We start from the raw sequence: 14948 nt of genomic DNA, 5'->3' as shown, positions 1-14948 counted from the left end.
CCGATTTCCGGCGCCAGGGCGCTGAGTTGACCCTATCATACAGGTTCCATACATTATTGGAGGGTCTCTATACAGGGCGCCTAGCGCCCAAACTAGGAGGTGTGCCATCTAGCTGAGACCGGATCCTCGGGGGTACTGGTGTCCCCTGACGGAATCCGGTCTCAAAAGAGGCGATATAAGCACCGATTTCCGGGGCCAGGGCGCTGAGTTGACCCTATCATACAGGTTCCATACATTATTGTAGGGTCTCTATACAGGGCGCCTAGCGCCCAAACTAGGAAGTGTGCCATCTAGCTGAGACCGGATCCTCGGGGGTACTGGTGTCCCCTGACGGAATCCGGTCTCAAAAGAGGCAATATAAGCACCGATTTTCGGCGCCAGGGCGCTGAGTTAACCATATCATACAGGTTCCATACATTATTGTAGGGTCTCTATACAGGGCGCCTAGCGCCCAAACTAGGAGGTGTGCCATCTAGCTGAGACCGGATCCTCGGGGGTACGGGTGTCCCCTGACGGAATCCGGTCTCAAAAGAGGCGATATAAGCACCGATTTCCGGCGCCAGGGCGCTGAGTTGACCCTATCATACAGGTTCCATACATTATTGTAGGGTCTCTATACAGGGCGCCTAGCGCCCAAACTAGGAGGTGTGCCATCTAGCTGAGACCGGATCCTCGGGGGTACTGGTGTCCCCTGACGGAATCCGGTCTCAAAAGAGGCGATATAAGCACCGATTTCCGGGGCCAGGGCGCTGAGTTGACCCTATCATACAGGTTCCATACATTATTGTAGGGTCTCTATACAGGGCGCCTAGCGCCCAAACTAGGAAGTGTGCCATCTAGCTGAGACCGGATCCTCGGGGGTACTGGTGTCCCCTGACGGAATCCGGTCTCAAAAGAGGCAATATAAGCACCGATTTTCGGCGCCAGGGCGCTGAGTTAACCATATCATACAGGTTCCATACATTATTGTAGGGTCTCTATACAGGGCGCCTAGCGCCCAAACTAGGAGGTGTGCCATCTAGCTGAGACCGGATCCTCGGGGGTACTGGTGTCCCCTGACGGAATCCGGTCTCAAAAGAGGCGATATAAGCACCGATTTCCGGCGCCAGGGCGCTGATTTGACCCTATCATACAGGTTCCATACATTATTGTAGGGTCTCTATACAGGGCGCCTAGCGCACAAACTAGGAGGTGTGCCATCTAGCTGAGACCGGATCCTCGGGGGTACTGGTGTCCCCTGACGGAATCCGGTCTCAAAAGAGGCGATATAAGCACCGATTTCCGGGGCCAGGGCGCTGAGTTGACCCTATCTTACAGGTTCCATACATTATTGTAGGGTCTCTATACAGGGCGCCTAGCGCCCAAACTAGGAGGTGTGCCATCTAGCTGAGACCGGATCCTCGGGGGTACTGGTGTCCCCTGACGGAATCCGGTCTCAAAAGAGGCGATATAAGCACCGATTTCCGGGGCCAGGGCGCTGAGTTGACCCTATCATTCAGGTTCCATACATTATTGTAGGGTCTCTATACAGGGCGCCTAGCGCCCAAACTAGGAAGTGTGCCATCTAGCTGAGACCGGATCCTCGGGGGTACTGGTGTCCCCTGACGGAATCCGGTCTCAAAAGAGGCGATATAAGCACCGATTTCCGGCGCCAGGGCGCTGAGTTGACCCTATCATACAGGTTCCATACATTATTGTAGGGTCTCTATACAGGGCGCCTAGCGCCCAAACTAGGAAGTGTGCCATCTAGCTGAGACCGGATCCTCGGGGGTACTGGTGTCCCCTGACGGAATCCGGTCTCAAAAGAGGCGATATAAGCACCGATTTCCGGCGCCAGGGCGCTGAGTTGACCCTATCATACAGGTTCCATACATTATTGTAGGGTCTCTATACAGGGCGCCTAGCGCCCAAACTAGGAGGTGTGCCATCTAGCTGAGACCGGATCCTCGGGGGTACTGGTGTCCCCTGACGGAATCCGGTCTCAAAAGAGGCGATATAAGCACCGATTTCCGGCGCCAGGGCGCTGAGTTGACCCTATCATACAGGTTCCATACATTATTGTAGGGTCTCTATACAGGGCGCCTAGCGCCCAAACTAGGAGGTGTGCCATCTAGCTGAGACCAGATCCTCGGGGGTACGGGTGTCCCCTGACGGAATCCGGTCTCAAAAGGGGTAATATAAGCATCGATTTCCGGCGCCAGGGCGCTGAGTTGACCCCATCATGCAATTCCATACATTAAGACAGGGTATCTATACAGGGCGCCTAGCGCCCAAACTAGGAGGTGTGCCATCTAGCTGAGACCGGATCCTCGGGGGTACAGGTGGCCTTAACGGAATCCGGTCTCCAAAGGGGGGACATAAGCACCAATTTCTGGCGCCAGGGCGCTGGATGGTCCCTTTAATACAAGTTTTATATACAATATAATGGTTCTGAAACAGGGTCCATTGCACCCTAACTAGGAAGTGTGCCATCCATCTGACAACGGATCTTTGGGGGTACAGTTGTCTCCTGACGGAATCAGGTTTCAAAAAGGGTAATAGAGGCAACGATAATTACCGCCATGGCGCTAAGTGAACCGTATAATTACATGTATACAGATTCCATTCATCATGGGTTTAAATAGAGCGACTAGCTCATCAATTAGAAGCCTTATTTAAATAAAGTATAATGTAAAATACATCAGTTGTATTTTTACAGGAAAATGACATGTTGTATAAAAAAGGGTGCCAAATACGCCGTGTCTTGTAAACTGCAATGAAACACAATGAACCGCAATGAACTTTATTAAGGTGGTAAATGTTATTCAAAGGGTATAGAGTTTAATTGAAGATGCGGCCTATCATCAATTATTTTCAACTTTTTCCTATCTCAGCAATGTGAAGATTTCCATTTCTTAAATTCCCAATTTACATTTTCATGTTATTTAATAATTTTCTATTTGAATATATAGTTTCTGTTGAAAATGTATACTGCTACCTTATCAATAAGCATTCAATTACATTTTGCATGCTATTAAAAGACAAAATCAAAATATCTAACTTCAAAAATAGCCTGGTAATACACTACGATTTTTTTTGGGCATTAACAGGTTTAAATGCAAATAAAAGAGAAATGTTATATCAAGGAAAATTATCTTAAAATGAGGAACGTCGCATGTGTCAATAATATATCTTTATATTTACATCTACTAAGTATCATTTCCTCTATTTCTTACGGAAACATATAGTTAATTCATAGCTCTATAGAAACAGCCAGACTGAAATCTACACGCCCCGTTTATCGATTGGTCGAAATCTACAACGGGTGAAACTGACAAGATGCTGACAGGAATAAAATGGACACGCCCATTTATCGATTGGTCGAAGCCACCAGCAACCTAAGAAAAAACATGGACTGCACAAAATAATCATGATGATGTCAGACTCAAAGTCTCACAGGGGACGATTTGGCTGTTTCTTTTAGCTAACGTACTTATGTACATTAACAGTAATTTAGTTACTTTTCATAATCAATTTATTAATTAGTTAAAAGAAAGATGTTAAAATAAATAATAAAATGCTTTCTTTGATGATTCATGCGGGTAATGAAGGTAGCGATCATTGCAGAAAAAAATTACATAACCCGCGTTACCTTCATATCCCGAATGAATCCCCAAAGAAAGCATTTTATTGTTTAAAAAAATTCTGACGGCATATTTCAGAATTAATGCATTTTCAATTGTGTATATGTATGATCTGGTACACACGACATATTTCAACAATTTAGAATTCAATTAATTTAGTATATGTAATGCTTAGATGGTGGTATATAATGAATGTGTAGAGCATGCATTATATATATATATATATATATATATATATATATATATATATATATATATATATATATATATATATATATATATATATATATATATATATATATATATATATATTTACATTATCCAGTGTCTTTGTCTGTGAAAACACTACGTATCGATTTTGTAATATAAAACTCATAATACAAATGACGCCAAATCGAGGCGCCAGCAGGGTGTTTATTTATATTTAAATATTTAATCGTACGATGGCGTAAAATTATATAAATATAAGTAATAAGGAATCATTCATTGAATATTATGAGGTGATAATTTCGGTCGGGGCGTGATCAAATCTATCATAAAGCCCTTCGGGCTTTATTGGATAGATCACGCCCCGACCAAAATTATCACCTCATAATACTCAAAGAATGATTCCTGAGGTGATAATTTCGGTCGGGGCGTGATCAAATCTATCATAAAGCCCTCCGGGCTTTATTGGATTTGATCACGCCCCGATAAAAATTATCACCTCATAATACTCAAAGAATGATTCCTTATTCCTTATATATAACAACACTAATCGCAAAACGTAAGCACATAATTGGCTAAGTTGTCGTATTGTTTAATTTTTTTAGGACATGGTACCTAAGGAGGACACATCGGAGGGACGCTGCTGACAAATGTACTACTATAGGAGGCCATGGTGGATCTGATGTTATAACAATTTTTTTGTCAATATTTTTCATGATAATATGTATATTTTTAAATTTACCTGTATCAAAGTTAAAATATATTAAGATAGGAATGGATTAGTAAAACATATAAATAACAAACTTAGGAAAAGTTTTCCCCTGACATATGCCTTAGTCCTGATTATGCTTTGTGAAATAGGCCCCCTTTTTTAAAAGGCTTAAACTGAATCATTTTATCATATTCGAGATATTAGTGATCGAGATATTGAAGCTCATACCGAAATAAGAAATCGTGGGTTCAGTATACACCAACGCGGGGAAGTCCAAAAACATTGGATATTTATACATTCTGCACATGTATTACAGTCTTTAGAGAATGCATTCTGCACATGTACAGTGTACATGTATTACAGCTTTTATAGTTTTTGTCACGTCGTTCTAATGTTTGAATTAAACGGGATTGATCTATTCTTGATAAATGAAGAAATGACGAAATGCGAAACATGCAAATTTATTCAGTATAAAGTCGATGACTGTAATTTTCACAGTTCCTACATTCAGAAGTAATTCATACGCTGTCTGTGGTCTAGATTGAACGGAATACAAAAAATATACATGCACCGGAATTATCATACGACTGCTTACATCCCATGCATTGTGTATATTTTCATTCCCCATACAATTACAACGTGCCGTTTGATTTCAGGATTTCCTTATAAATTGTTCATTCCGTTCCATATTTGGCAGACAATAAGAATGAGGTCCCATGAACAGTCTGCAATTTTCTGCTATATAAAGCCCCTTTCACAATTGGCGCACGAGCAGAAGCGACTGAATATTCGTGCGACCGATAAAATTAGATATGAATCGTAAACGGTTGCCGAAATAATCGCATCTGAAAAAAGTATTCGACGACGTACGAAATTCGCACGATCTAAGCGAGCGTTGTGCGATGTAAACGCATTAAATCTTGCGATATATCTTGCGTCTATATGCGACTCTTGTACAATGAAAGTGACTTTTGAAAGATAATGCGATAGTATCGCGCGAGAGACCAAATGATCGGACCATTGAAGGTGCGCCAATGCGATTTGACGTGAGATCATGTGTTCCATGGCATGAATGCTCGTGCGAGTCAGAGGGGGTATATATACCGCCCGTTTCCGACTCTCTTCAGTAGACATAGTTGAAAGCGAGAGAACATGCCGCCGAAGAGGAAACAGAGATGCAGCAGCATTGATTATTATACCTCCATACGATTATTCTATTATATTTGATTGGTCTAGAAAGTCACGTGACAGGGCCATTTCAAAGGTTGAAAAAACTGATATGAGCATATGATGTAGACAAGTATGATTAAATCAAAAATATTAAATCATTATGATTCTCTAAATATCACAAAACCAACTTAACTATCTATGATTCGAAATTATGAAAGAAAAGTGAGAGTAACAGAGGAAATCAAACGAAACATTTTTTTAGAAATCCACGTATTTCGTATACTCATATGTTGTTCGTTTATTGCATTAATTTTCAGGGTATATGAAGATCTTTTCCCCCAGAAAAACAAGTTTTTAGTGAATAGTGTGCATGTCCACTATTTTGAGGAGACTTGATGCGAGCACTTAAACGCATGCAACGAATGCGAGACCTCGTGCAAATATATAAAGATTTCGACCCCCATTGTGGCCCCACCGTACCCCCGGGGCTCATGATTTGAACAAATTTGAATCTACACTACCGAAAGATGCTTCCACACAAGTTACAGCTTTCCTGACTAACTGGTTTTTGAGTGATTTTTAATGATTTTTCTCTATACATTTGCATTTAAAAATTTGATCCCTCATTGGGGCCCCACCGTACCCCCGGGGATCATGGTTTGGACAGCTTGAATCTACACTACTTGAGGATGCTTCCACACAAGTTACAGCTTTTCTGCCAATTGATTTTTGAGAAGAATATTTTTAAAGATATTTCTCTGCATATCTCACCTCAGGTGAGCTAACAATTATTTATGTTTCTGCTACATGTACACACACTTAGTATTTCCATCAGCAAAATTAATCTCCGTTTAGACTGATCATGAATTCATAGACTAGAGAAAATACTGACAACTAGCCTAAAACACATTGCAGTAATCAACTATTACGCAAAGACCATACCGTATTACCATTAGAATTTGTATTGTAGTTGTTAAAGTACCTTACCTGTTAATGTATCTTATTTTCCGCAAGTAACAGTCAGCTGTCTTATTTTCCGTTGTCTATATTTGATTGATACGTAAAAATTACAAAATACAGGCGATGTCAACGCATTGGAATATTTAATCTCAATTTACTTCACAAAATCGGCATTAATGTATCTTGCATGTTTCAAATATTCCTTTCGCACGCAAACTGATCCCCAACAACCAAATTCATCTTTGTCAGATTGACCCATTTCTCATACGTTCAAAATGGCCGCTTCAAAGAGGTTTTGAGATATGGAATACCGAATCCGAAGTTAAACTGATTGACCCCCATTCTCTCTGTCTTATTATTTTCGTAAATTACTCAAATTTGAAACAGAATTAGCCCTTAATTTTGGCAATTTATATTTCCCTTCCCATTAGGACAATTTATGCTAAACTTCGTTGAATTTGACTCAGTAGTTCCTGAGAAGAAGATTTTTAAAAATGCATCCCCCTTTTTCTACAGTTTCGAGGTTTTTTCTGCTTTGAAAAAAGATCGGTCTTTCATTTCTGCAATTAATATTTGCCTTACTATAAGGATGCTTTGTGCCAAATTTGGTTGAAATTGGCCAAGCGGTTTTAGAGAAGAAGTTCAAAATGTAAAAAAGTTTACAGACGGACAGACAGACAGACGGACGGACGGACAATGGGCAAAATGCGATCAGAATAGCTCACGTGAGCTTTCAGCTCAGGTGAGCTAAAAACTGCATTGTTGGATATTTAGAGGAGCCGGTGTAACGTAGAATAATGACCCCGAGAAAATTAACTGAAATAAATAATATATACATGTACGTGGCTTAAATTCTGTTTTTTGCAGCTGACTGAAAAAATAAACTTTTTTATTGTGTTTATTTCAAACCAGTAAATTGGTATTTAGTGTTTTTCAATAAAATTTCTATTACTGTCCAAAATAAGTATTTCAGATAAAAGACTTTTGTGAAAAGCAATCCATTTGAGGGGCCGGGGGGAGTCCCGATTAAACTTCCCTATTTTATGCATATATCATTTATCAATATAGACATAGAATGCAATAATCTGTTAATTAAATAATGTTTACAAAATAATGTCTAAGGTTTACAACCAATCTGTCGTGGTATGAAAATAAATGTATGAAATTAAAACACGCTAGGTTATTCATATTTATTTGCATATTTTGAACTAAAGTTGTCAGATTCAAAGTATCTGCCCGATGGTTACCTCTCCCTACACTTTCCGCCATGATGTTATTTAATCAACCCGTTTCTTGGCACCCCGTCCTGAAAAGTTATTTTCATCATTACTTAAATAGCAGTAATTGTTCCATTTAATTTATTAACTTCTTGTATTAATCGAAGTCCGATCCAAGGTATCTGCCCGCGATGCATGATGAACTCGTCCTACACTTTTCATTAATTAGTCAATCCGCGTTCTTGGTTACCCCGTTCTGGAAAGTTCTATCCCATTCTCTCCCCAGAGGCCATGCTTCGCAAGCGAAAGCGAACTAAAATTACCCACTGAAGAAACGAATCGACTCAGTTTATTTATTCCACATTTGTCAAATCTTAACATCTATGTATTTTCTAAATAGGCTTACAGTAAATATATTCACTTTTACGTAATCATTCAATAATATTTTACTGGAAGTATATATTTTGATCAAAAGTACCCCTAACTTAGATCCGCCAAAGCATGTCCACCACCTTACTCTCAATTTTGCTATTTCGGGCTTGTTTATCGAAAATGAAACTGGGTTTTTGATTCATTTCACACTAATAACTTAGCAGTTAAAATTCAATTATACCTTACGGACATCATTTCACATGTGTTGAAATACCAAAGCTGTAAGCAGTTACTCTGGTGCAGGTATTTTGAATTTTATTTGCAAACTGCCTTAATCTATAAACAAAGATGGTAGGCTTATAGATTTGTTATGTAAATGTCAACAAAACGGTGTGTCGATGTATCTATTTCGTAAATGTCCATTATGTAAAGTCAACCCGTGCACGCACGGGTCAAAGTTTAGTTTATTTAATTTAAGACAGAATGCAATAATCGAAGTATAATTTTTGTTTTGTTTCATTTACATATAAATTTTCTCTATTTTAAATATAATTTTGATAAGACACCACGATTCAAATGAAAATATCAATTCTATAATTTTTGTTATAAATCTTTAAAAAGTGACCAAGTGGATTTATAGCCCGTGCTGAAATAAACATATTGATGTACTCTTTCCTACATTAAAACCATTTTACTGTATCATTCAGTACAGTATGCAATACAAATGCAATACAATAGTAAAATGTCGTGACAAGTAGGATTTAGATCAAAGAAATGTGGAACTTTTGAAGTTCAGTGGAGCGCGTGTTTTTTTTACGTGGTTTAAAAAAAGATGGGGCGTTTTCTTTTATATATAAGGAAACATCAAAATCAAAAGCATCTCGGCAAGAAGAAGAATTGAGGATAAAGGCAAATATTTCCTAATAAAACTGTAGGGATGGTATAAATAGTGTAGTCTTTCTGTAAATGAGAAATTATTTAGTATTTTAATTAAACTGCTTAAGCGATCACTGATTCTTGGACATGTAAAACTGAATTATTATCAGTGCATCATCTTTAAATATACCCGTTATCCTTCTGCGCGTGCGACTAGAAAATCCAAAAAATGTAAACATTGCTATTATGCACATTGTTATAAATAATAGATGTAGATATCGGACATCAAATACTTAAAAATACACAAAAGAAATTAATCGAAGAAATATACTTTAAGATTGTTCTAAAGTTTTCAATGTAGAAGTAAAGTTAAGAAAAGTCTTAATGATACGTGTATTTTAGTAATTTTTGTTCAACAACTTTAATGTTCATATATTTCATTTCAGTGGAACATAAATAGCTGCCATGATAATGTTATTCCTAAGACGTTGATTCACCTCTATTAAAGTTAAGATATAACTTAAGAATTTAGTAAGATAGAAATGGATTAGTGAAACGGATTAGTAACGAACTTAGGAATAGTTCTCTCCTGAGATATGTCTTAGTCCTGAGTATGCTTTGTGAAACAGGCCCTATTTTTAAGAGGCTTAAATTGAACCATTTTCTTTAGTATCTGTTGATAAATGTAATTGGTTTTCTTTTTTACAGGTAACCTAACGCCTTTGTTGCAACAACAAATTATTCCCCACGATATATATACAACAAGTTTATGACAATTTTCTTAATATGTACAACTCATCAATAATTAAGTTATACTGAGATATTTTCTTGCCTTGAAACCAAAAAAAAAAAGACACAAAGACGGATCATTTCTTTACCCCAGTCATTTAGAGAAGAATAAGCTTACTTTATCTTTTTGATGAAAATTGACTCTTTATTTTACACCAACAAAATATCTATAGGTGTTTATAGCATACCTGTAACCATTTTCTAAATATATACAACTCATCAATGATTATAATATTTTATTTTGATGACCAGAGATATTTCCTCTCTAGGAACCAAAAAGAAAACAAAAGATCAAAATAGCTACACATAATATCGTGCAAATTCGTAGCCCTTTTTTTTCTTCTTTTTTGTTGTTGTTGCTTTTATCAAATGATCAAATTTAACCATACTTTAAATATCTGTAATAAATGTAAAAGGATTTCATCAAAGACGAATCACCATAATCAAGGATTCATATCAAAATCAGTTTTTTTTACGCAGATTTTTTTTTGGCATCTAACAAAATATTTATCACGATATGTACAACAATTTAACTAGTACGGTAGTTTTCTTAATATGTACAACTCATCAATAATTACATTAGACCGAGATATTTTCTCGTCTTGAAACCAAATCAAAGAACAACAGACGGATCATTTCATTGTTTAAATGCCAATGACAAAAGACTTTCCTAAACAAAAGAACAAAACGTTTTTCTTTACCCCAGTCATTTTCAAGAATTGGCTTACTTTATCTTTTTGATGAAAATTGACTCCTTATTTTACCTCAACAAAATATCAATAGCGTTGTGTACAATATACCTGTAACCATTTTCTAAATATGTACAACTCATCAATGATTATGATATATTATTTTGATGACCAGAGATATTTCCTTGCCAGGAACCAAAACAAAAGATCAGAATAGGTAAACATGAGATCGTGCAAATTCGTAGCCCAATTTTTTTGCTTTTATCAAATGGTTAAATTTAATCATACTATTGAATATCTGTAATAAATGTAATAGGGTTTCAAGGCCATAAACTTTAATCAAGGACTCATTTCGGAATTACTTCTAACACTTCCTTCTCCGCAAATTCATCTCTCTTTGGCATCTAACAACCGCGAAATGTACAACAAAATTATTCTAATTTTATTAATATTTATAACTCATCAATAATTACGTTATACTGAAATATTTTCTATCCTTGAGCCACAAAAAGTAAAACACGAGATCATGCAAATTCGTTGCCCAATTTTTTTGCTTTTATCAAATGATTAAATTGAACCATACTTTAAATATCTGTAATAAATGTAAAAGGATTTCGAAGACGAATCACCATAATCAAGGATTCATTTCAAAATCAGTCCTAACAATTTTTTTACGCAGATTTTTGGTTTTTTTTTTTTTTTTTTTTTTTTTTTTTTTTTGTATTGCATCTAACAAAATATTTTTCACGATATGTACAACAATTTAACTAGTACGGTAGGTTTCTTAATATGTACAACTCATCAATAATTACGTTATACTGAGATATTTTCTCGTCTTGAAACCAAATCAAAGAACAAAAGACGGATCACTTCATTGTTTAAATGCCAGTGACGTTAGACTCTAGTCATTTTCAAGTATAAGCTTACTTAATTTTGTTTTTCTTAAATGAAAATTGACTCCTTATTTTACATCAACAAAATATCTATAGCGTTATGTTCAACATACCTGTAGCCATTTTCCAAATATGTACAACTCATCAATGATAATGATATATTATTTTGATGACAAAAGATGTTTCCTAACTATGAACCAAAAAAAAGGACCAATAAAGTTAAACACTAGATTGTGCAAATTCATAGTCCCATTTCTGCCTTTTATAAAATGGTTTAATTCATATTTTCTCGCCTTGAAACTAAAACAAAAGACGTATCACCTCATTGTTCAAATGCCAGTGAACCTATAATTTGGCAAAAAAGAAATGAAAAAAGGTTAATCTCTACCCTAGTCATTTTCAAGAATATCTAGTCTTTGTGATGAAAATCGACTCCTTATTTTACATCAACAAAATACTGATTGCGTTATGTACAACATACTTGTGTTCATTTTCTAAATATGTACAACTTATGAACGATTATGGTGTATTATTTTGATGACCAAAGAATATTTCTCATCATATAACAAAAACACCATAAAACAATTTGAAGGAGACGAGATCTTGCAGATTCTAAGCGTGGATCTAATGGTTTTCTTAATGATTTTAAACAACGCAGCTTAAACACTGTTTTCAAACGGTACACAATTCCAAAGCCGTAAAATCAGCTGGTTTTACTGATTCAGATCAAAATTGGTTGGAATTTTTCAAGGGCAGTTAACACCTTACTTTGCATCAACAAAACATTCACCACTGTATCTACTACAAACCAATGACTTTATTATAAATATGTACAACTCACCATGGGTCTACTATAATGAGATATTTTCTCACCATTAACCAAAAACAGAAGACATAAAAGGGATCTTTTTATTGTTTTATTCCAGCTACCTTAGACTTGCTATGAAAACGTCGTCTCTACCGTAGCCATTTTCAAAAATAAGGAAACCTAAAGGCGTTTATCTCTAGCGTTCTTTTCAGGATCAAGCCAAGGTGGGAATTAATTGAAAAGTTAATGTTTTGTTTTCGACGTAACATGTATATTTGACAATATAATTCAATTCTCAATTCTTCTGAACAGCAACTCCCTTGTTACCTGCATTCGCATGTAATGGGCAAGATGATTCATCAAAGGCAACTTTTTTCCAGACAAAATCGCTTTAGCCATTAGACAAACGTAAACACCACAGCTTGTGCCATCCTTTTGCAAAGGGAATTCTGAATCATTACAGTAATCAACATATTGCCACCGACTAATATCCAAAGTTTCGCCATTCCTTATTAGGAAATCGTAGGCTAGATACCGACACAACTGAAAGAGAATCATTCTATTTAGTTTGCCGTTGGAATCACAGTAATAGATTGTTTTCTCTTTAATATCAACTATCACTAAAATCCAGTGAATATTTCGAATGTTAATTGGAATGACTATGTGCGATTTTTCAAACCAATTGACACTTTTGCTCTGAAGCTGAAACATGTCGCATTTAATAGTAGTGGAGGATACACTGGCAATAACTTTATGACTGAACCATCCAGCATCTACCATATGCGCATCTTTATTTGTGTTAGCAGACAGCATCTCCATATAACAATTTATATCATCACTTGAGAGCCAATACATATCATTTGATATGGACTGAACTGCAGATCTATCAAGATGATATTTCGTGTTAAAACACCCTTGGAAGTTTTGTATTTGTTTTTCTGTAACATTTAACTCTGGAATATGCAAAACAGATAATTTAGAGAGACTGAAAGTCTTTTTGGGGATAGATTTCAACAAGACCTGCTTTTCTACTCTATCATAAAAACCTAAAATTAAACCAATACCTTTCAGTTTGCTGGGTTCGAATGGGACAAGCTTACCAATAGAATTTTTGATGAAGAGGCTGCCTTTTTCGTTAATGATGTTCATATACTCTCCACTATCATGCGCTAGCAAAGTTTGCAGCTTATAACTCGAACTTATCAGAGGCACAGTCGTATCAATGAATTCCTTGAGATCAAACTCTAATTGTAGACTTCCTGTTGTAGTAATTTGGTTTGTAACAATACACATTGTCTCAGGAAGCCATGATACGTATGATGTGCAGTCGACTCTTTTAGAAGAACAAAGAGGACAAGCATGATTTATACACAATGAGTTTGCTATATCATGACATGAGAAAGTAGGTGGGGTTAATATTGCATACTGTGTCTCGGGAACAACACTTTTCCTTTTGCATGAATTGCAACTGACAACAATCTCCGATGCAATTCTAAATGTGTTACTGTTTGAAGCATTTCCAAACAATCCTTCCAGAAGTTGTTTAACGAACTTTTCGGGAACATCTGACGTTTGGCAGTGGGATGTTTGTGCAATTGTACACTTCAATAAGTCGAGTGATTCATGGTTTAACGTCTTACCATCTCTAATGCCTTCCATCATAACTGTGCATTTTTGGGAGGAAACCTTGTCAAGTGACGCCAAAGCTGAACGAAATCCCTTTGTATTGCCAATGCATTGCAAAACAGAATTTGTGTACAAAGGAAGCGGGGGCTCTATTCTGTCATAAAATAGGAAATAGGAACCTTTGGACAGCTCAGACTCGGAACCTAATGTTATATTGGTATCGCTTATCTTTGCAAAATGACCATCCTTGCTTACGAAAGCTGTATAATGTCCACTGTGGATAGAACGACCATGATGACAAACGGCGCTCCGCAGAGCATATTTTACGTTCTGGAGTGTTTCCGTATACGGTGTAAGATCAATTGATTTGTCAGATTGAATTGATACTTCATTTTTTCTACACTGATGCCTTTTTACATCATATTCAAAACGATTTATTGTTATCACCAATGTGTTCGGAACATCCAGCAACTTTTGCTGCAAATCAAGCAACCCCCCACATAAACATTTTTCTATGATGTCATGTTCAAAATAGTCTTTTAATAATTGACTTACAGACATTTGGATACCTGGCTTTTTAGGAATAGTGAGACACAAGTTTTGGAGATGGGAAACATTTTTGTTGGATTGTCTTCCACAGTCAATGCATGTAAAGACTTGGCTGACTTCGAGTTTTTCACCAAGATCATGTGCTAATGGTGACAATGCCTGCAAATAAAATTCATTTGCATCTTGCTGTTCTCCATGATGTCTCCCTAGATTTCCAACTACAAGGCATAAATTGCGTAACGCGACTTGAACTATTTGTCTGGGCACCTTCTCTCCTGTTAATGTATTGTCTGCAATGTATTGAATAATATCTCGCATAGATTCTTTCATATTATCATTTTGGTCTTTGTTTAAGTTGATTGGGGCAGTTTCAAACAAGCGGAGGATAGCTTTTGCCATGTTTGTTACACAAAGGCTCTGCATTGTTGCATTAAACCAGCAGGTTGCACCAAAATTT

Source organism: Crassostrea angulata, chromosome 10, assembly GCF_025612915.1.
Source record: "Crassostrea angulata isolate pt1a10 chromosome 10, ASM2561291v2, whole genome shotgun sequence".
In the NCBI taxonomy this organism is placed as follows: Eukaryota; Metazoa; Mollusca; class Bivalvia; order Ostreida; family Ostreidae; genus Magallana; species Magallana angulata.
The sequence above is the reverse complement of the archived record's forward strand: the minus strand, read 5'-3'. Positions refer to the sequence as shown.